Here is a 23,797-nt window from a genome sequence, read left to right as displayed (position 1 = left end):
TGTGCAACAAAGCATGTTTAAATAAAAATACCGTGACATGTAAGCGCCATATTTTGTTAATACAAGGATACCGATATCAAAAATGGAAAATGTGTAACAGGGAAATTAGACCATCACGTTTAGCATACATCTTGATAAAAGGCTGTTCCTGTTTATTTCGCGCTGGGAAACGAGAAAGGTAAGCGGCTGATGCAAAAGAGATTGTAATATCCTTGATCTTTGTATTCTGTTGGGTATCTACGATTGACATAGGCAATAAATTTCTTAATGTAAAGGCAAAACATCGTCAATATAAATGAAAGAGGGGAATTGAAGGACATCGCGAGGTCTTTGTGACCAGTTTGAATAAGATCGCACGTTAATCAACCTCGACAACACAAGATATATTGTGATTTTTCATCATTCAGGGTTTAAAGGTAGCTGTGAAAAATAGTTAAGGTCTGAATTTTTACAGTTTTAGGAAAGTAAAGGGAATGACATATTGTTTACAAAACTATCGATAATAAAGTATTTCTTTTAGTAAATCTCATTCAGAAAAATATCTTTTTCCTATTGTGGATTTTTCCATTTCTGGAGAGGAGAGCAATATCCCTGCATCCCGAAATACGATGTTTATATGTCGGCTTCGTTCGACATTCAAAGGAATGCTTCAAATACAACGATTTTCAAGCAAGTAGTCGGTAGACAACTTAAAGGCAAACTCTCGAAGGTTTCGAGATATGTTGGGAACTATTCTCGTTATTTGTGAGATATTATTTTAATTAAAAAATAGCTTTATTAATGAAATAAAGATAAAAATGATATACCACGGTTTTCAAGCAAGTTGTTTTCAAGACAACTCACAACACAAGGTTTCGCGATATGTTGGTAACTATTCCCATTATTTGTCCGATATCAATTTAATAACAATATTGCTTTATTACTGAGATAAAGATAAAAATGCATAAATAATTACAATCGTAAGCATTGTATTATCCCTCCCATGTCATTTCTGATGATGCACACAGTAACCAGAATTATACAAACTATACACAAATGAGTAGCACCTTTCGTTAGAAATTTAGAGTTAGGTGCAGTAAGGCCAAATAAGGAAATTTATCTTAAGTCGTACAGGTGCACTAACTACATAATTGAATAGATTTAGTAATTTTCATACATTTGATTATTAAAAATCAAATCGTAAATTACATGTAGCTATACTGAACCGTGACACTATTGGAATGATGTAAAAGGTGGTACGCGGGTTACGACAAAACTCGATAAAGAAAGGCCTCCAGGCTTATCTACCATCTGCAATCACAAGGTCTGTTAAAATTTTACGGATTCACACAAGTGAATAGCACTCTTTAGCTTAAGTATAGAATGAGATACAGTAGAGCCAAATAATAAATTAACTGAATCAGACATTTTTTTCGTGTCGTCCGGACTAGTTAGTGATGTTAAGGGACTGAATTATGAAACCTTGCAAGAAATTGATCGAAAGAAATGTCGAAAGCTATATTGGGAGATGCAGAAACCCTATATATATTACAATGGGCTTATTCTAAATCATAGAAATATCTTTTCATGGATCATTATTATTGAATATTAAAACAAAATGTATATGTTATTTTAAATAATTTCAAATTGACCAATGACATTAGCTTGCCGATCCTCTTGCTTTTTAAAGACACATTATTTGTTTTACTTTCCTTTTGTTTGTATCTGCATGTAAAGCATGTTTTAATTTTGATTCATGTTTTTTTCTTCCTTATATTTTACCCTTTTATATACGAGGAACCTCTTTGCAAATATTTTGATGAGATGTATTACCTTATCAACAGTCAAGATATTTTGTCAAGAAAAAATATTTACAAAGAAAATAATAATGTTAAATCCTTTATACACAGAGCCGTTTTATACATCACTATTTATATGTACATGGCAGATTACTTTCTCTTGATTTTAATGGACTAGCTATTGACAGTAACATCTATTATGTCAACGACACAATGACATCAGGTTTAAATTACGTTTGAATATTAATTATTAACAACAACAAAATTCAGGCGTTTTTGATAACGGTATAATTGAGATAAGTTATGTTAAAAGCAAATATCAGCAAATAAAGTGCAAGATAAGACAAATTTATCAGTATGTGTTAAGAAGTATAACTCTCCGTAAAAATGGATCTAAAATAAAGCAAAAGAAAGAAAACAAGAGAAAATAAGTCAACCAAATCAAATTCAAACTCAAAAGTTTTCCCGAAATAGTGGATTCCATGTCCGAGGAACTCATATTTCCCCCTGTAATGTGTAAATGATTGCTATGGTTTATAGAAGGAAAGAACATTCTGAAGTACATTTTTCTGATGCTTGTAAACGGTCTTAAATATCTGCTGATGTATAAATAGCCCAGACATAAAAGAACCCATTTCAACACAAATTTAGGATACAGAAGACTTAAAATGAATCAAACGAATTAAATATGAGTGTAAAGTAAAGGAAATATATTGTGAACCTATAAGGCGACCGAGGAAAACTAAAATTTAAAGCCAAACTCAAGAATTACATGTCGTTGATGAATTCCCTTCCGGAACACCTTATAATATTCTTGTACGTTATGCAGAAGTCTCCTTGTAATTTTTCTTTCGTTCAAATTTGTCCTAGTGTCGTCGAATTCTAGTTTGTATTAAGAATTTGTTGACGTGTTGGTATTTTCTTTTTTGTTGTTGGTGTAAAATCAAGGTGGAGAGGTGAATTAGCCTCATAAACTTATCAACAATGTCACCATGCATTTCGTATACATGCTCTAAAAATTAAATAATTTCCAATATGCTTTCCACCAAAATGTATGATAAGCATGATGATTTTAATTTCCCCATCGTTAATTATCAATTTCTAGGTAGCAACATTCCTGCATCCCCAATCTATGTTGTTTAACAGGTCGCAGTTGATTCGATATTCAAGGGCCTGTTCTCATTACTAAAATTTTTGTGCAAGAAGTCATCAGTTGACGGACAAACTCGTAACACATGGTTTCAAAAGATTCAGGTTGATAAAGATTATGGGGAAGTTGTACGGTCGTTATAAGAAATACTATAGTTATTTTTGCAATATGAAGCTGGATGTGTTTGATGCGCGTCAGTTTGCCTGTTTGTTCCGTTGTTGCATACCTTGTCCTCATTTGAGAACGTTTCATTACATGGCGGATGCCGTCGATGAAGCAGGAAATGCTTACTCTTTCGAAAAACCTGGTCTACTTTTTCATGAGTCTCCGTGTGAATCTTTCTTTTGTTCATATTTTAACATAGGTTTATTCAATTTGAGTTTGGATTATGATGATGTTGACATGTTTGTATTCCTTGTTGTTTTTCCTTGCAGCTGTACATCTAACTTCTATCTGCATATGTGATTATGTCTTGTGTTATGATATCGTGGTCAAAAAAATACTCAATACAAAAAGGCAATATAATCCCTCGGTAACGAATTGAAATTTTCTTTGTGAAGACATATTTAAATAAGATGAAGCTGAATTAGTTGAAAGGTATATAATCCATGATAACAGATGCACCAATCATAACAAAGAAGTACATTAACCGACGCGGGTGATGTAGGTTAGAATAAAACAAATCTAACACTGGACAGAGATTACAGAGAAATTCTCATTGATCCCATTGATGCTAAGTTTCCAAAGAGAATATACCAAGGGTATGAAAAACAAATCGCTGATAACTTTCGGAGAACATTATTTACGTGTGTATAGTTTAAACCCAGCCACTAATCGGTTTTAAGTCGATAGAGTTCGGTCTACAATAGTTTTTGCGAAGCCTTGATGTGGTTAACTGATGTATCAAAATATCCGAGACCCCAAAAGAACATTCATCACTATAGCAATGCTCCGGAACTTCCCATCCTCCTGACATCTTTACTTTTTCTTCCACACGTTTATTTTGCCTGTTTTTTTTAGCCAGGTACATGTCTTTATATGACAACTCATGTATTGTTACTCCATGCACATAAACTCTGGTACAATTACAACAGGTAATTCAGATCAGAAACCTCCAGATCAACAACATAACTGTATATGATGCATTGTGTTCATTCGTTAATATTTTGAACACTGTAACACACTTGACGAAGGTAGATAATTTTTGACTTGTGAGATATTATACTTTTAATTAAATGTGCAATGTCATTTAGACCAATCTTTCTTGGTTTAACAGTAGCCAAAATTTGTGTTTTCCAAATCTAGACCTTAAATGGATATTTGCATGAGATTTTCCACATTTATCGTGAAAAATGTATTTCTAGGACAAGCATTGATCCTCTTCAGATCAGAAATCGTTCTTTCACATCTAAAAACCAGAGAACAGGTCAGTGAATAAAAGCATCCTTGTTAATTCTACGTACAGATATTTTTTACCTAAAACATATGCATGCTTTACATCCATGTGATTGCCATTAATAAACTATATATAAAATTACCAAATATATATTTTATATTATAAAAAGATTACAAACTTCACGAAAACATACTGCGCTCGGATATTTTTATTAAACGCTAACACATATATTACCTGTAACCTTATTAACCTGTTAAATTTATTGTCATCGCCAAAACGTTCATAAATGGTTATATGAATTATGTATAAGGCATTACATAAGGCAATACGGCGACAAGAAACGAAAATTTGATATTGCACGAGGTCTGAAATGTAAACCTGCATACAATATAAAATAAAAAGAGAGGAAAAAGTTTAAAAAATATCACGACAACATGTTAGAATGTTGACAAGGTGTGCATCTATCAACGCTTTCGTTGAGATGGTCACCTGGAAATGTAAATGCTCAATAAAAGATATGTAAATATTATGCCTAAACAAATATTTTCTTTATCAATATAATGTCATTAATCTTGTTGTGATGGGTTATTCAGTACTTGAGTGTTTTTCATCAAGAATATTCATTCTTATTCAACTTATTTACAACTAGGATCGTACTAGGAATACTAATTTACAAGACCTCAATAGGTTAAACCAGAGTGCTGTAAGTTGAGAAAAAGACATACATATGTCACCTGTAAATTGCACAGCTACATACATACTTAATAATCTGCCGTCAAAGTATCAAATTCAGAGTACCTCTGATCCTGCATTTACCCCGACCCATTTGTCGCCTCTTGTTTAATACATTGAGTGAGATAAAGTAGGGTTTTCCTTTGTCCTTTATATATTGCACGATGTCGTTCCCACCACCCTTATCCCGATTCTGTATTTGGAGTGTAAATCACGACATTTGATGCGTGCTGATACGGAACATCCACTCGTTCTGTACATTAGAAGATTGAATTGATCGAGGTTCGCAGATCGAATCAAATTTGTGTCAAGACCTGATAATATTTTAGCCCATAAACTTCAAGATAGAATATTCAATGCAGTTTTTTATTGACGTTATTTTGGTAATTTTCATATGATTTGATAAAAGGAATATGAGCATGTGTACCACGGATGATTTCAAAATATATGACGTTATCAGTCGTCGTTTTCATAAGATGATTATGAGCCACTGTCAAGTTAAGACGTTAAAGTATATAAATACAAATGCTTGTATTTGAGGAGAAATAATCCGGTTTTTTGTGAAATAGATAAGAAGTAAAGACATCAGCAACCTAATGCTCTGCAGAGTAACATTCTAAAAAGGATGATCACGTGCACTTTCATGAGACAATCGGAAATTTGAAGAAAAAATTACCTTTATTAACTCTTCAAGGTATATTGAGTCCAAGTCCAAAAGAAATGTAAAGATTAAGTAATACATATTATTTCATCATATGATTTAAATCTCTTTGCTCTGAACGTTATCTAATCAAACAGACGTTCCATGGTTGTGCATGAAATATATTTTTATAGAGTTATCCTATATTGTTGTCGTTTATAATACAATCTTGTTGGTTTCAGTAGGAGTTATCTCCCTTGTAATTTCCTCTCTAGCCGTCAACCTCGACAAGTGTTATGGAATTTGTGAACTTTGATCTGTTTAATTCAGGTGATTATGTTCTCCATCAAAATGCGTTATATAATCTACCAAATGCTACTTCTAATTAATTACTTAACGAGGTCTGTTTTACTGTCGATTTAGAGTATAATGGTGGAAACCAGTAACACACTGTAAAGGACAGGGAACAAATACAAAAAATCATTCCACATTGGTGTATATATTTTTTTCATTTTTTCTTCTTTGGATATTGATTCCTATCAAATCGCCAATACCAATCGATCTAGCACTTTATCCAGATCCAATGGAAATCATTTTAGTAAACTTGATTTGTTTTACTGTTGTATCCTATCAATCTCTCCACCTTCTTTGTTTTACTGTTGTATCCTATCACTCTCTCCCCCTCTTTGTTTTACTGTTGTACCCTATCAATCTCTCCACCTTCTTTGTTATACTGTTGTACCCTATCAATCTCTCAACCTTCTTTGTTATACTGTTGTACCCTATCAATCTCTCCACCTTCTTTGTTATACTGTTGTACCCTATCAATCTCTCCACCTTCTTTGTTATACTGTTGTACCCTATCAATCTCTCCCCCTCTTTGTTATACTGTTCTACCCTATCAATCTCTCCACCTTCTTTGTTATACTGTTGTACCCTATCAATCTCTCCACCTTCTTTGTTATACTGTTGTACCCTATCAATCTCTCCACCTTCTTTGTTATACTGTTGTACCCTATCAATCTCTCCACCTTCTTTGTTTTACTATTGTATCCTATCAATCTCTCCACCTTCTTTGTTTTACTATTGTACCCTATCGATCTCTCCACCTTTACTTTACTGTTGTATCCTATCAATCTCTCCATCCTCTTTGTTTTACTGTTGTATGCTATCAATCTCTCCACCTTCTTTGCTTTACTGTTCTACCCAATCAATTTCTCCACCTTCTTTGTTTTACTGTTCTACCCAATCAATTTCTCCACCTTCTTTGTTTTACTGTTGTATCCTATCGATCTCTCCACCTTTGCTTTACTGTTGTACCCTATCAATTTCTCCACCTTTGTTTTACTGTTGTACCCTATTACTCTCTCCACCTTCTTTGTTTTACTGTTGTATCTTATCAATCTCTCCACCTTCTTTGTTTTACTGTTGTATCCTATCAATCTCTCCACCTTCTTTGTTTTACTGTTGTACCCTACCAATCTCTCCACCTTTGTTTTACTGTTGTACCCTATCACTCTCTCCACCTTCTTTGTTTTACTGTTGTATCCTATCAATTTTTCCACCCTCTTTGTTTTACTATTGTATGCTATCAATCTCTCTACCTTCTTTGTTTTACTGTTGTATCCTATCAATCTCTCCACCTTCTTTGCTTTACTGTTGTACCCTATCGATCTCTCCACCTTTGCTTTACTGTTGTATCCTATCAATCTCTCCACCCTCTTTGTTTTACTGTTGTATGCTATCAATCTCTCCACCTTCTTTGTTTTACTGTTGTATCATATCAATCTCTCCACCTTCTTTGTTTTACTGTTGTATCCTATCAATATCCCCACCTTCTTTGTTTCACTGTTGTATCCTATCAATCTTTCCACCTTCTTTGTTTTACTGTTGTATCCTATCAATCTCTCCCCCTTGTTTGTTTTACTGTTGTATCCTATCAATATCCCAACCTTCTTTGTTTCACTGTTGTATCCTATCAATCTCTCCACCTTTGTTTCACTGTTGTACCCTATCAATCTCTCCACCTTCTTTGTTTTACTGTTGTATCCTATCGATCTCTCCCCCTTGTTTGTTTTACTGTTGTATCCTATCAATATCCTCACCTTCTTTGTTTTACTGTTGTATCCTATCAATCTCTCCGCCTTCTTTGTTATACTGTTGTACCCTATCAATCTCTCCACCTTCTTTGTTTTACTGTTGTATCCTATCAATATCCCCACCTTCTTTGTTTCACTGTTGTACCCTATCAATCTCTCCCCCTCTTTGTTTTACTGTTGTACCCTATCAATCTCTCCCCCTCTTTGTTTTACTGTTGTATCCTATCAATCTCTCCCCCTCTTTGTTATACTGTTGTACCCTACCAATCTCTCCACCTTCTTTGTTTTACTGTTGTATCCTATCAATTTCTCCACCTTCTTTGTTTTATTGTTGTATCCTATCAATATCCCCACCTTCTTTGTTTTACTGTTGTATCCTATCAATATCCCCACCTTCTTTGTTTCACTGTTGTACCCTATCAATCTCTCCACCTTCTTTGTTATACTGTTGTACCCTACCAATCTCTCCACCTTCTTTGTTTTACTGTTGTATCCTATCACTCTCTCCCCCTCTTTGTATTACTGTTGTATCCTATCAAGTTCTCCACCTTTGTTTTACTGTTGTATCCTATCAATAATTCCACCTTTGTTTTACTGTTGTATCCTATCAATAATTCCACCTTTGTTTTACTGTTGTATCATATCAATCTATCCACCTTGTTTGTTTTACTGTTGTATCCTATCAATCTCTCCACCTTTGTTTTACTGTTGTATCCTATCAATCTCTCCACCTTTGTTTTACTGTTGTACCCTATCAATCTCTTCCCCTCTTTGTTTTACTGTTGTACCCTATCAATCTCTTCCCCTCTTTGTTTTACTGTTGTATCCTATCAATCTCTCCACTTTCTTTGTTATACTGTTGTACCATATCAATCTCTCCACCTTCTTTGTTTTACTATTGTATTCTATCAATCTCTCCACCTTCTTTGTTTTACTATTGTATCCTATCAATTTCTCCACCTTCTTTGTTTTACTGTTGTACCCTATCAATCTCTCCCCCTCTTTGTTTTAATGTTGTATCCTATCAATCTCTCCACCTTTGTTTTACTGTTGTATCCTATCAATCTCTCCACCTTTGTTTTACTGTTGTACCCTATCAATCTCTCCCCCTCTTTGTTTTACTGTTGTATCCTATCAATATCTCCACCTTCTTTGTTTTACTGTTGTATCCTATCAATCTCTCCACCTTTGTTTTACTGTTGTATCCTATCAATCTCTCCCCCTATTGGTTTTACTGTTGTACCCTACCAATCTCTCCACCTTTGTTTTACTGTTGTATCCTATCAATCTCTCCCCCTATTGGTTTTACTGTTGTACCCTACCAATCTCTCCACCTTTGTTTTACTGTTGTACCCTATCAATCTCTCCCCCTCTTTGTTTTACTGTTGTATCCTATCAATCTCTCCACCTTCTTTGTTTTACTGTTGTATCCTATCAATCTCTCCACCTTCTTTGTTTTACACCTTCTTTGTTTCACTGTTGTATCCTTTTACTGTTGTACCCTATCAATCTCTCCACCTTTGTTTTACTGTTGTATCCTATCAATCTCTCCACCTTCTTTGTTTTACTGTTGTATCCTATCAATCTCTCCACTTTCTTTGTTTTACTGTTGTATCCTATCAATCTCTCCACCTTCTTTGTTTTACTGTTGTATCCTATCAATGTTGTATCCTATCCACCTTCTTTGTTTTACTGTTGTATCCTGTTGTATCCTATCAATCTCTCCCCTTCTTTGTTTTACTGTTGTATCCTATCAATCTATCCTATCAATCTCTCTCCCCCTTTGTTTTACTGTTGTATCCTATCAATCTCTCCCACCTTCTTTGTTTTACTGTTGTATCCTATCAATCTCTCCACCTTCTTTGTTTTACTGTTGTATCCTACCTCTTTGTTTTACTGTTGTATCTCTCCTGTTGTATCCTATCCTTCTTTGTTTTACTGTTGTATCCTATCAATCTCTCCACCTTCTTTGTTTTACTGTTGTATCCTATCAATATCTCCACCCTATCAATCTCTCCCCCTTTGTTTTACTGTTGTATCCTATCAATCTCTCCACCCTGTTTTACTGTTGTATCCTCTCTCCATTCTTTGTTTTACTCTCTCTCTCCACCTTCTTTGTTTTACTGTTGTATCCTATCAATCTTCTCCCACCTTCTGTTTTACTGTTGTATCCTATCAATCTCTCCACCTTCTTTGTTTGTTGTATCCTTACTGTTGTATCCTATCAATCTCTCCACCTTCTTTGTTTTACTGTTGTATCCTATCAATCTCTCCACCTTCTTTGTTTTACTGTTGTATCCTATCAATCTCTCCACCATTGTTTTACTGTTGTATCCTATCAATATCCCCACCTTCTTTGTTTTACTGTTGTATCCTATCAATCTCTCCACCTTTGTTTTACTGTTGTACCCTATCAATCTCTCCACCTTCTTTGCTTTACTGTTGTACCCTATCGATCTCTCCACCTTTGTTTTACTGTTGTATCCTATCAATCTCTCCACCCTCTTTGTTTTACTGTTGTAACCTATCAAGTTCTCCACCTTTGTTTTACTGTTGTATCCTATCCTCTCCACCTTCTTTGTTTTACTGTTGTATCCTATCAATATCCACCTTTTTGTTTTACTGTTGTATCCTATCAATCTCTCCACCTTTGTTTTACTGTTGTACCCTATCAATCTCTCCCCTCACCCCTTCTTCTGTTTTACTGTTGTATCCTATCAATCTCTCCACCTTTGTTATACTGTTGTACCATCTCTGTTGTATCCTATCAATCTCTCCACCTTTGTTTTACTGTTGTACCCTATCAATCTCTCCACCCTCTTTGTTTTACTGTTGTATCCTATCAATCTCTCCACCTTCTTTGTTTTACTTTGTTTTCAATCTCTCCACCTTCTTTGTTGTATCCTATCAATCTCTCCACCTTCTTTGTTTTACTGTTGTATCCTATCAATCTCTCCACCCCCCTCTTTGTTTTACTGTTGTATCCTATCAATCTCTCCACTGTTGTATCCTATCTTCTCCACCTTTGTTTTACTGTTGTATCCTATCAATCTCTCCACTCTTTACCTATCAATCTCTCCACCTTTGTTTTACTGTTGTATCCTATCCTCTCCTATCAATATCCCCCCTTCTTTGTTTTACTGTTGTATCCTATCAATCTCTCCACCTTTGTTTTACTGTTGTTGTATCACTCTCTCCATCTTTGTTTTACTGTTGTATCTATCAATCTCCCCCTTTGTTTTACTTTGTTTTACTGTTGTATCCTATCAATCTCTCCACCTTTGTTTTACTGCTGTATCATATCACTCTCTCCACCTTCTTTGTTTTACTGTTGTACCCTATCAATCTCTCCACCTTGTTTGTTTTACTGTTGTATCCTATCAATCTCTCCACCTTTGCTTTACTGTTGTATCCTATCAATCTCTCCACCATTGTTTTACTGTTGTACCCTATCAATCTCTCCACCTTCTTTGTTTTATTGTTGTATCCTATCAATCTCTCCACCTTTGTTTTATTGTTGTATCCTATCAATCTCTCCATCTTTGTTTTACTGTTGTATCCTATCAATCTCTCCACCATTGTTTTACTGTTGTACCCTATCAATCTCCCCACCTTCTTTGTTTTACTGTTGTACCCTATCAATCTCTCCCCCTCTTTGTTTTACTGTTGTACCCTATCAATCTCCCCACCTTCTTTGTTTTACTGTTGTATCCTATCAATCTCTCCCCCTCTTTGTTTTACTGTTGTATCCTATCAATCTCTCCACCTTTGTTTTACTGTTGTATCCTATCAATCTCTCCACCTTCTTTGTTTTACTGTTGTACCCTATCAATCTCTCCACCTTGTTTGTTTTACTGTTGTATCCTATCAATCTCTTCACCATTGTTTTACTGTTGTACCCTATCAATCTCTCCACCTTCTTTGCTTTATTGTTGTATCCTATCAATCTCTCCACCTTCTTTGTTTTACTGTTGTATGTGGTTGTTTATATATCCGTCAATGCAGTGGTCATCCCATGGATTATCAGTGTTCTGGCTTTTTGTGCTTCATTTTTGAGTTATCTCCCATTGCCTGGCTTGTTTGGAAGAATATGAGGTATGCTAGTATATGGATTAGTATATCCATTTGTCCAATGATTCACAAGAGTTTTCTCTTAATATTTTGTACAGTTTAACTTTACATATAAATTCCTCTTACTTATTTTAGTTATACACCACAGTTTGTATATTACATGCTCAATATTCCGTCAACAAGTTACAAGTTTGGTGGATGTTCACTGCCTGATAAGTTTGTATAACGGTTTATTATCCACACCATTGATTGCGGAAAATTACCCTATCATTTGGCTATTTACCAGGTTGTTGGGCATTAACTGTAGCCATTATTTCTACTCTTCTAATTTAACTATTCTTAGGTCTAATAGGAGTTTCCGATTTTAGATTTTGTTTAATGAGTTGAACTGGTATAGAATGTCAAAAGCTAAGGTCAAGTCTAGGAGGCTGGAACCAGGGAGCTGCCAACTCAAGACAATGGACAGGGTGAATAGAGGGCCACAGGGGACATACTATTCAAACCTGGACCCGTATTCCATGTTGCCATGGCAATGACTAATGTTGCTCTACTGAGGTCCTGAATTGTCACAAGGCTGTAAAGGCCCAACATTTTGTTTATAAAAATACAATATATATATAATATCTATCATATTGTTATATAATCATTATGTTATATGTTATACCTATAAAGTTTGAAGTGTGTAACTAGAACTATGTGACAAGTTCATAAAGACACGGGAATTAAGATTTTGATTGTTAGAATAACATTGATAAGGACTGTGTGGTATTGATCTGATTTATTGCATACAATACCGTAATTTTCAAATGTTATCTCATTTCTTGATTTCAATATATTTGCAAATAATGAACTGTAGTGTGTGAAATATTTTTCATTCGATTTCCCTTTCTATTGAAATGGAGTTGGTTCAGTACATGTACCTGCCGTTCTGCTAAAATTAAGATATATGAAAATTATGAAATTCAATTATAGTGCTCTCCAGATTCAAAATCTAGGCCCTTAGTATCACTGTCGAGTCTAGAAGTTGATTTCGTTGTTTAGCTCCACTGTATGTAATTCTTATTTCTTTATTGAAATGTGTTACTCACTTTTGTGTTTATGTAAAATCTTTAAAATAATCTTCATTGGGCAAAAGGCTATTTTATTTCCTAGTGCTACAAAATTTATGTATAAATATTTCAATTTCCCCCCTTTTTTCTCTCTGTTTCTAATTCTCTTTATCTATTTCTTCCTTTTTTCCACACACTTTCACATCTTTTTTGATTTGATGAAGGTAGTGACTGGTTAATTCCCGAACTCCGTGTGTGTGTGTTTAAATCGCCTTTATATAAGTTGTTGTAGTAATAAGTCTGGTGTTATTAATTCAGTTAATCACAAGAAATCTTAGTTATACACGGATAAATCAATATCTCAAAGATAAAATAAAAATTTATACGACATATTAGCATTTATACACCCTATTCAGATTATAAATCGAGCAATGCACTCTACCTGTGATTATGAAAAGCACACAGTACGTGCGATCTTGCACTTTACCTATACGTTTGAGTATGCAGATTGATCACGTGTGTTATTTTGTGACGGCCGTCTGAACTGCGTACAAGGTCGGTTTGCTTGTTAAGTGGAAACTTTTTCTTTGTTTTTACAGCCATACAGATTGTTTCTCAAGAGATTCACAATATACTACTCAGCTCAAGTATGTTTAAATCCTTTCTTTGCATGATACGGCGTGGAAGTTCTCGCAGAAACTTTCTGAATTTCGTAGATTTGCCAAAATGATGCTTACATTGGGGCTTAAAAGTGTTGCTTTTAAACACAACACTTTCTAATCTATCAAATGATAAAGGGGTTTTCATTGATATTCATGTATTGAAAGAACATCTTGAATATTATCTAAATGTGTGTCTTTTAAGTGAGCCAACATGCAAAGCATTGCCGTAACGTAGATCAGCTTGGCGCCAAAATGACGGCATTGTTCACCCTGGTTGTGGTTTTAAATGTACCTGTTCTCCTGGGAGCACGATCCTTCTTCACACCGAGTTGATGGAGCCATAACGCAGAATTTGAATATTCATTTTCTGTACCCAGGAGTCAAATCATCATCGGAGGTTATGGATTACATTTGCATAAAAGCAATAAATCTTTATCGTGTTTTTGCCGACGAAATCCAAATATGTTACCCTGGATTCCGTATACATGTTTTTGACAAATAATTTCCACATCTGTCCTATTTAATTAGCTCGTTGGCATGTCTAGGTACCGGTATCATAGAAACTGAATATCCAAAAATACCTTTTTTTTAAAAAATCCATTCCGCTTGAGAATGGTTTTAGGTCTAACATTACCCAACCCTGAGCATGTTCTATGTTGAATTATTCTATCATACCCTGTGTGTATTTTTATAATTGTTTTTTTTAAAACAAATCCATTGTGGTCAAGATGTAAAAATAGTGGTTACACAATTCTTTTCTGATTTTTTTTCTGCTAATAAATAATTTGATGATTTTTTTTTTACTTTTCTCGTGAAATGCTGATATTCTCTTGAAAGACATATGTTATGAATTGTACGAGTTCATGTTTTCAGACAGTAATATTTCTGCAATTATGTATTATAAAGTTCTGACAAGAGGTTATCGTAGCTGGCCATTAATTACATTACCATTGATAATTTTATGGGCTTCTCTTGGAACCTTCTCGTCATATTCTCTCCTAAAAAACAAAAAATGAAAATAAAAAACAAAACAAAAAACCACTATAACTCATATTCCATCTCTCAACCTTTTCAGTTTCGAATAAAGAAACCGTATTAGTATTAATACTACGGTCCTTCTCTCTTCCGCCGGATCCGGAATGGACATGCTGGATTTTATGGCATCTAGAGAAAGTGCTCATCACCAGTAATCTGGAATTGTTGTAGGACAGCAGTTCGGGGTTTATCGCAGACTCTGGGAATTGAGTGGCGTAAGGGGTGACACTGAAGCCGGGGATTGACGGAGGTTGCCAGGGCGTCGGATGGCGTGCTGCGAGCAGGGAGATGACACGGTGATAAGGGTTCTACTTAACTGACTTAATTAAGTTTGGAGCAGTGGAGATTGACATTGTTATTGATACCAGCGGCCGTGAGTCTGAAGGTGAATAAACCGGAGCCGGAAGGAAATCCATTTCACAAAGATTTGATATAAAGGGATAAGTAACGTATGTGACATATTAAATGCACATTTACAAATAATAAATAATCACATATTTTGCACTGAAGGACACGTTACTACTCAGTTAAAGAACACGTTGCTGCATCGTCTAAGAATGTTATAACCGGTTTTGCAGAGAATCTCGCCCAGTAAGGGTTGCATTGGATCAAAACTAACTTTTCATCTTTAGTTGTAATATAAAAATTCTCCGTGATATCATTATGTACCAGCCACAGCATTAGACCCGATGTTCTAACTATAAGTGATCAACAGAGCTACGAGGAGTTATTACTCTCATGTAGATATGTGTGGCATTGTCGTTTTCAGTTTACAACAAACGAAGCAGAGACATACTTAGGATATCAAAAACTTGCAAAAATGGAGATTTCGACTCGAAATTACGTCTACCGATGTAGAATTCACAAAGAAGTCCACTGTTGAAGAATAATTTTATGCAGGACCAAAAATATCACAAGAATATTGGAGAGTTATTTAATAGCTTCATGCTGTTTTGTCGTTCTTCGGATTTACTTGATAGAAAGGATTACACAGCCAGATAGTGAATAAACTCAAACGGTAAAATATTACATCGAATAGATAAAGAAATCATAATACAACGTCTTTATTAATATAGCAGTTAATAATCTATTTATTTATTGTTTTTTTTATTTAATTTATTACTTATTAATTTTATCGTTTTAACTATTTGTTTATTTATAATAGAATACTTAAAAGGTATTTGTGTAGACACGAGTATGTAGTTCTTTTAAGAACATAACAAAACACATTATAATTTTTATACTTTATTTTTTTTCAAGATAAGTTATGTCAAAATCATAACGGTAGTTTTTACTAATTTTTTTCTCTCTTAAATGTCAATGAGTTTAAAACGTCTCTTAACATAGGTATATTATATAAATATTTGCCATTTTGGTGACATTGACACTTTGATGCGATAGATGTCTAGTTTCACAGATAGATGTGAATTTCGTGTCTACGTATGAAAAGAAACCAGGTACAAAAAGGAAACTTTATCGACACCTCCATTACGACACTGTCCTGGAACTCTACTGTACTAAAACAAGAGACTCGTAAGGCCTGTATCGCTCACCTGTTTCCGTTTGGTCACAATATTATTCAAACTGAAGGAAAAGAATCTTAAATGTTACGCCCATTTCTGTATTGGATCACAACACTCTACTTACAAGGGATTTGACCGTTGATTTTCAAAAAATTTAATCCTCTAAACCCAAGGATGCCTGTGATCGAATTTGGTCCCACAAAATTCCTGCAGAAGAACAACGGTTTTAGATTTATTATTTCTATTGGTTTGATCTCGTTCTTGATGCCTGAAACCTGTCGTTTATACATGTGTCAGACCAAATTTTGTCAAAATCCTTTCATCCAAACTGGAGAAGAATTTTAAAGCTTTATATCTTTCCCCTCCTTGTCCCCACCGCTCTGGTCACATGTGGGCTTAGCCCATCTTTAACAAAAAAAGTCCCTTTTACTCAAAGAAGCTTCGGACAAAATCATAGATTTCATGAAAAAGAAGAACGAAATATTTTAGAAAACCTTAAAATTCCCCTATCTGGCTTCGCTCCTCAAACGGATGGGCGAAAGAAGAGGACGAAGGCAAAGCAACGCACCATAAGCTTACACGGCCCTTGGAGCCAGGTGAGCTAAGTGCACGCACGTAATGACAAGATCTCTAGTGATAGAGTTCACAAGAAAACGTCATAATGTTGTACTGGGGATTCGACCAGGAAATACTGATCCGTGTAACACCTAGTAAAACTTTCCATCTGATTAGCATTCTCCACTTACTCATTATTTATCGGCCAACGCGGAAACACATGCATGGGTAATATAATATATATTTATATCTTTTTTCTCCTTATGAAGGTCATTCGGCGTCCATCGGCCGAAGGGGTTATCGAGACATCTAAATTTACACTACACGGTTCTTGACTATAGTATATTACTTAGTCTTTGTTTGATGTTCTATGTATATTATTTTATCAATGTAATTTTTGTGTCTTGATAGAGTGACAGATTGCCTCGAAAATCTGACAGTTTACTTTTTGGTACTGTCGTTATTACTTCATTGACCATATGTATATTATATAAATGATAATTCGGAGATTCCTTTGAAAGTCAGAAAAGTCTCTCGACCTCTTCAGAGCTAAACTTAACGATAAGTTAAGAGTGACAAAGCTTGACAAACATTTTGCAACAGCTTATGCCAATGCTTTGTCATAATCTAATCAAAATAGAACGAAATCAACAGGTTCTTGCATACAACAGGTCCTGAACGACGACCTATATACATCCTACAAGGGTCATGTGATATATAACACCGCGAACACTGGCCTTGAAATTAAAGTCATTGTAGATCCAGGCTCGAAAACATTCAACAATTGGCAGCGTGATATGAAAGGGTAGGGAACAGATGTAAAGATTTCGCTTGTCTAATGTGTAAAGTGTATGTTTTGTGTCGCAGACATATCCATTACTGCTTTAGTATAATATATGTACGTAGTTTTGATTACTTCTGTCAAGAATCAACTTTCCAATTAATTTTTGTTGTGACCTGCGTACGATTCCTTACCAAGAATATATGACTTGTTTCCAAAACCGTCTGACATAAACACCGGTTTGTTTTCGAGATGTCAGGATATAAAAATCACTGTAAGAGTGCGTGTAATTATTTCTATGGTGAAAACGGTGTGTTCTTCAATAAATAAATAGATAAACAGAACCGGTTTTTTTTCGTGAGCAAAACCATTGTTACAATGATAAAGTTATTTCTATTCTATGAAATTAATGTTATTATTTCAATCTCACTCAAGTCAATCCATAGTTTAAATAACAAAAATACAGATTATTAAATAAAAACGCTCTCGAAACGTGGTCTTGATACTGTCGGGAAAAGGAAGATTCATGCCGCAAGAGAATTTGATATCAGTTATACTGTAAATATATATGTCGTGGCATATATATTCATCGTTTATTATTTGTCTATACTGTATCTAGTTCTGAAATGACAACAAGTAGGTTACATTGTTGATGGATTTGAGAGGCCTCGATGTTTGTGGTAATCAGCATGCAGTTCAGAATATATACATACATAGAGCATTAAACAAATACAAAATTATAAAGTTGAATCGAGAGCAGTATTGTAACTTTAGGTGTCTCGATAATCCCTTCTGTCGATGGACGCCGAAGGTCCTTTATTAGGGACAAGAAATCATCAAAAGTTGTAGGAAGATGGTGATTAAAATATCAAAATGCTATAAATAAATCTCGGTATATTTTGCACAGTAGATGCTGGGCTTACATGTGATCGCAACGAAAACAATTACAGTAGCCTACCGGTACATTTCGGTTACTCTCTAAATAAGGAATTGTTTGATTAAAAAATGAGAAAATTTATTGTAAAAAGAATTAATAAAGTATGTGTAGTTACAATAAAAAGTATTTTGATTAAAAAAAATCCAATTAAATGCACAAATATATGACACTCTTCACAAAACCATAACATTCTCCAAGAGAAATTGATAAAGATTATCAGCTTCAAACTAAAGCTAGTCAACACTCGTTGTTGTGTCTACCACTTATTGCTTCTTGATCGAATATCACGTGACCTTTCGAAGCCTCGTTTTAATCCACCGTTTTGATATGATTTCTTAATTATGTAATTAGCCAAAACTTAATTTGCCAGCAATGTCTAAATTCTTACTTTGTAAAATGTCCTCTTGCTTCACGCTATATGCGTGGCAGAGCGAAATAAATAGATTTGAATTAATTTGAATGAAAAATTGCATGTGCAAAGACATTTTTTTCACTCTCCAAACTATAATGATATGAATTAGTGTTAAGTCGCTCAGGACTTTTTCATTGAAATTGTTTGAGGTTGTTAAAAATGTTATATTTAAATGTTCTAATGCTTTAAATCAGTCATGAAAAGAATATCTAATCATTTAGTCCTTTTGGCTTTTCAAGCGCTCACCAAATGCAGCTATTTCTACGGAATACCGTGGGTTACGCCCCCTTAGCGTTTATCGAGTGGTAGGCACGAGAGACCAGATGTACAGCGTTGCTAGCTCAGCAGAAATGTGTAAGCCAAGACGAGGGGTGTGGGGGCCGCCTTGGCCCCCAGCGGGTCCAGAGCAGGGCCCTGGTAGAGGAATCAGGGGGTGGGGGGGGGGGGGGTGGGGGGGTGGGGGGGGGGGGGGGGGTGGGGGGCGAAGCCCCCAGTCGGAAAATTAATTTCATGATTTTAAAGATGTTTTATATCGTTTTCTTTGACAGTTTTTTTTTATCTATTTAACAACAAACTTCAACCCCTGACTAAATAAAAGACTATTTTTTTTGAAAAACTTGTCGATCGACGTCTGTAATGCAGAAGCCTTCTTCATTTTGAAAATTTACACTTTAACAACATTATAATTAGATAAGTAGGCCGATACTATTTTCAGATAACTTTATTATCCAAAATGATGGAGGTCTGAAACATACAAAAAGTAACATTGTAAATAAAATCAACTATCTGTTGGTAAGACATAAGTAATAGACTAACAAGTAAATACATAATCCTCTATCCCTCCCCGAGTCATTTATAAGTATTTTAAATGACTGATTTAATGTTTTTGTCCTTGTGGGAAATATGGATGGAATAAGTCTATTACTGTTCATTGTCACTGAAAATGTGATATGCCTTAACACTGTTATTACATTGTGAGATCAAATTATGTATCAATTAACAGTAAATGTAACATACAAAGAAAATGATATTAAAATGATAAGGTACTATTTGTACATTAATTAAAAAGTAGAAAAGTAGAACTGTCATTGGGCAGACTACCCTCCAGTTCGGGGATTATTCTGCCCCATTTAATGCTCATAATCACTAAGCCATTTTGGCTCTTGTCGTTGTCGATTAGGACGTCTTGGGGTAAGGTCAACGGATAGTTGCTCTGGTCTGTTTGTCACGATCCTCCTGGGTGTGACTGGTGTTGCAGGTGAGGTAGTTGGAGGATGTGGTGACGGGGGTAGCCTGGGCGATGCTGGAGAGGGAGACGAATTAACCATTTGTGGGGATCCGTCCAATGCCAAGGGTGTTTGCGGTTTAGATTGGACTGTATGAGACGTCCTATCCTGCACAGGAAGTGGACTGTTACTCAGATCTTGTGAAGCTGGTGCACGCTTACTGATCCCTTGTGGATTGATGTCCAGACTGGGCTTCAAAGGATTTGCCGGGACCACTGGAGTCCCGCTCGTCGGTGGTGTAAAGTTTGGAATGTCCCTTTTGAAGTAATGTTTCAAGTCCTGCTCTATGGATTGCTTTCCAGGGGGAGAATACACAGGTGTATACTTGCGTAGAAACTTTCGATTGCGAAGCGTGATTCTGCCCGACCCGTCGATACGTACGACGTATTGGTCATATTGGTGAACCTCTATAACAGTTCCGGTTTTATCCCATTTTCTCGGATATGGTCCAGTTTGGTTTTGAATCCTGACGAGGTCTCCAACTTTTAGTGGCAGCAGACGCTTCGTATGTTCAGCTAAGCGTTCGGCGGTCTTCATGTGTCTGATACGTAAAGCCTCTTCTCTCAGGGTAAGCGTATCACTCCATGTCTCGTGTGGCTTATAGCGGCCTGGTAAGATTGGGATGAAGTCTCGAATGGCTCGCCCAAAAACACACATTGCTGGCGATAATTTCGTATCCCTGTCTGGAGTGTTACGGTATTGCAGCACTGCACGCTGGAAGGAGTCTGTGTCCAATTCACCATTTGGACCAGTGTTGTTTGTGATCATGCGCTTCACAGTCTTCACGCCAACTTCTGCTCTACAATTGCTATGAGGAAAGGCTACAGAAGAAAGCCTGTGGTGCACACCCCATGTTTTTAGGAAATCTCTGGTTGTTGAAGCTGTAAATTCCGGGCCGCCATCAGAAGACAGTTCATCTGGTATTCCAAATGTGACGAATGTGCGGCGTAAGCAATCAACAAGGCCAGATGCGCCATCTTGTGCCCTTTCAACAATTGGCCAATTTGAGTATCTGTCTACAATCACCAGGTAATTACCGCCTTTGTAGTGGAAAAAGTCGGCACAAACACACTGAAATGGATATAAGGGGTAGACAGATGGAGTTGGCGGGGCGCTGGGTTGGGATGGGGCATTTCTGTTGCAATGGTTGCATGAGTTTCTAAGCTTGGTGATGTCGTTGCATATGCCGGGCCAAAACACAGATGTTTCTGCTCTTGACATCATGGATGAAGTGCCTTGGTGGGCTGAGTGTAGCGCTGTCAGCACGTCTGTTCTCAATGAAGGTGGTATCACTATTCTGTCCTTATATATGATGACTCCATCGATAGTGGAGAGGTTGTTACGGAACTGATGATATTCTCTCAGGGGAACTGGAAGATCGTTTCGTGTTTCTGGGATGCCACTTTCAATCATCTGTACGAGCTGGAACATGTACTCGTCGCTTGTTGTGGCAGTCCTTATTCTATCCCAGGTTATACACTGAAGTGAGGTGACTGATGACAATGCTGTCGAGTAGAAGATAGCTTCGCTACTTTTCAATGGGATTTCCAGTGTATCATCTGCGATTTTGTGATTATGTGTTTGGATGGTATGTTGCGCCTCATTCTTGTTGCAGATATGAACAGAAGCAATATCATCGATTAAAACCATGCTATCAGATTTCCCAACTGGGTGACGAGAAACGGTATCAGCAGCTCGATGTTTGGCGCCGGGCACGTGTAACATTGTGAATTTGTAACGTAGAGTTTTCTCTTTTAGGTTACGAAGTCTTGAATTAGGAATATCTTCTAGTGATCTGTCACCAAAAAGTTTGATTAAGGGCTTGTGATCCACAGCGATGATTAGCTTGTCACATCCGAGAACAAAGTATCTCGCTTTTTCTGAAGCATCAGCAACCGCAAGTGCTTCGCCTTCTACGGGGGCATATCTGGATTCCGTGGCGCTAGTGAACCTGCTCCCAACAAGAGTTATTTTCCATCCGTCTCGGCAACAGAATGGCACGGTTTTGGAGCAATTGCAATGTTTTTGGAAAAGCCAATATCCGATGCCATTCTTTGACCAATCTGTGGCAAGACAAGTTGGTTTATTCTTGTCAAATATCTGGACGCCGTGTTCTATTTCACTGATAATAACTGCTTTTGATTCTTGAAAAAGACGCTCTAGAGTGTCATCCCAGCAAAATGGAGTTCCAGGTTTGAGCAGTTGTCTGAATGCTTGCATCCTGTCAGTCATGCTGAATGCATATGACACTTGATTTACAAGGCCGAACCAAGATCTCATATCAGTTATGTTCTTAGGTGAAGGGAAGTCCAGAATTGCTTCAAGATAACGGCTGCATGGTCGCACACTGTCACGAGTAATTTCAAAGCCAGCAAACTGAACAGTATCTTTTGCAAACACAAATTTGTCAGGGTTCAGAATGATACCATTTTTTCCACAGGTTTCTAGCCAATTGCACGATTGAAAGAAACTTTGCTGGATACTGTCCGACCAAAGAAGAGCATCATCTATACACTTTGTTTTGTCAGGAATGTCAGATACAATTTCGTCAAAGCGGCGTGTATATCCATCTCCGGAGGCTATGTATCCTTGAGGCGCTGTCTTATATCTGTATCTGCCCCATGGTGTGATGAAGGTGGTCAAGTGCTTGTCCTCTTCACGGATAGGCACACTATGGTACCCATTCCAGGCATCGAAGACAGTCTTTTTAGTGTGACGTGGAACAGAGCGAGCTTGATGAAATGGGGATTGTGTGTGGTGAGTTTCCCTCACTGCATGAACATTTAGTGCCTGAAAGTCTACTGTCCGTCGCGGTTTGCCATTCTTCTTTGCACAGACGACCATACGATGACACCATGTAACTGGTTCCCCGACCGGAACAGGCTCAATAACGCCGAGTCGAACATCTTGATCTAAGCCTGCCTTCACTTCATCCTGCCAGTGTAATGGTACTGGGACTGGTGTATGATGAGCAACAGGTGTGGCGTCAGGGTCCACCATGAGCCGCATCGGTGGGCCTGACATGTGCGGAAGTGGTTGGTGCTGACATGTATTGAAGGTGCTGGATTTGTACCAGTCTAGTAAGTACTGTTGCAGTTTCTCCCTGTTCGCTTCGGTTGCTGGGAACGGCAGAACCGATGGTGCAGGCAGTGGTGTTTCGCGTTTAGGACACTTGCAGTCGTCACTGTCTATACGTAATGTGGTTGTAGAATCCACAGAAGATGTCGATTGTGAACCGTGGTGTGCAGAATCATCTTGTGTACTTGGGGAGGACACAGATTCGCTGATGGTCTCTATAATTTCGTTGTTGATGTTACGTGCTTCACCAATAGTTGGAAAGTTCGGTGTTATCATGCCAAGTGATGCACACGCTTCTCTACTAAGAAACACTTTGTCAGAGTTATTGGTAACGTACACAATTTGGGGAGCTTCATAAGTTTCACCTCTCGTTCCTTTGCCAGATATGCGGAGGATGACTGCCCCAAGGATTCTTATGCTGACGTTGTTAGCAGCATGCATCTTCATAGTCACTGGGATCAAATGTTTCTCTGAGATGCCAAGACGATGTAGCACCTTAATGCCGGCTAGGCAGCTTTGGCAACCTGTGTCAGCCATGGCGGTGATGGTAGCTGTCTTTGGTTTCGGTATGATCTTTGGGTCAATGCCGAAGTGGTCATAGTCTTTAGGGTCA

The sequence above is a fragment of the Ylistrum balloti genome, unplaced genomic scaffold (genome assembly GCF_031769215.1).
Source record: "Ylistrum balloti isolate Yb309-2 unplaced genomic scaffold, AGI_CSIRO_Ybal_v1 Utg369840, whole genome shotgun sequence".
Classification (NCBI taxonomy): Eukaryota; Metazoa; Mollusca; class Bivalvia; order Pectinida; family Pectinidae; genus Ylistrum; species Ylistrum balloti.
This window is presented reverse-complemented; position numbering follows the sequence as displayed.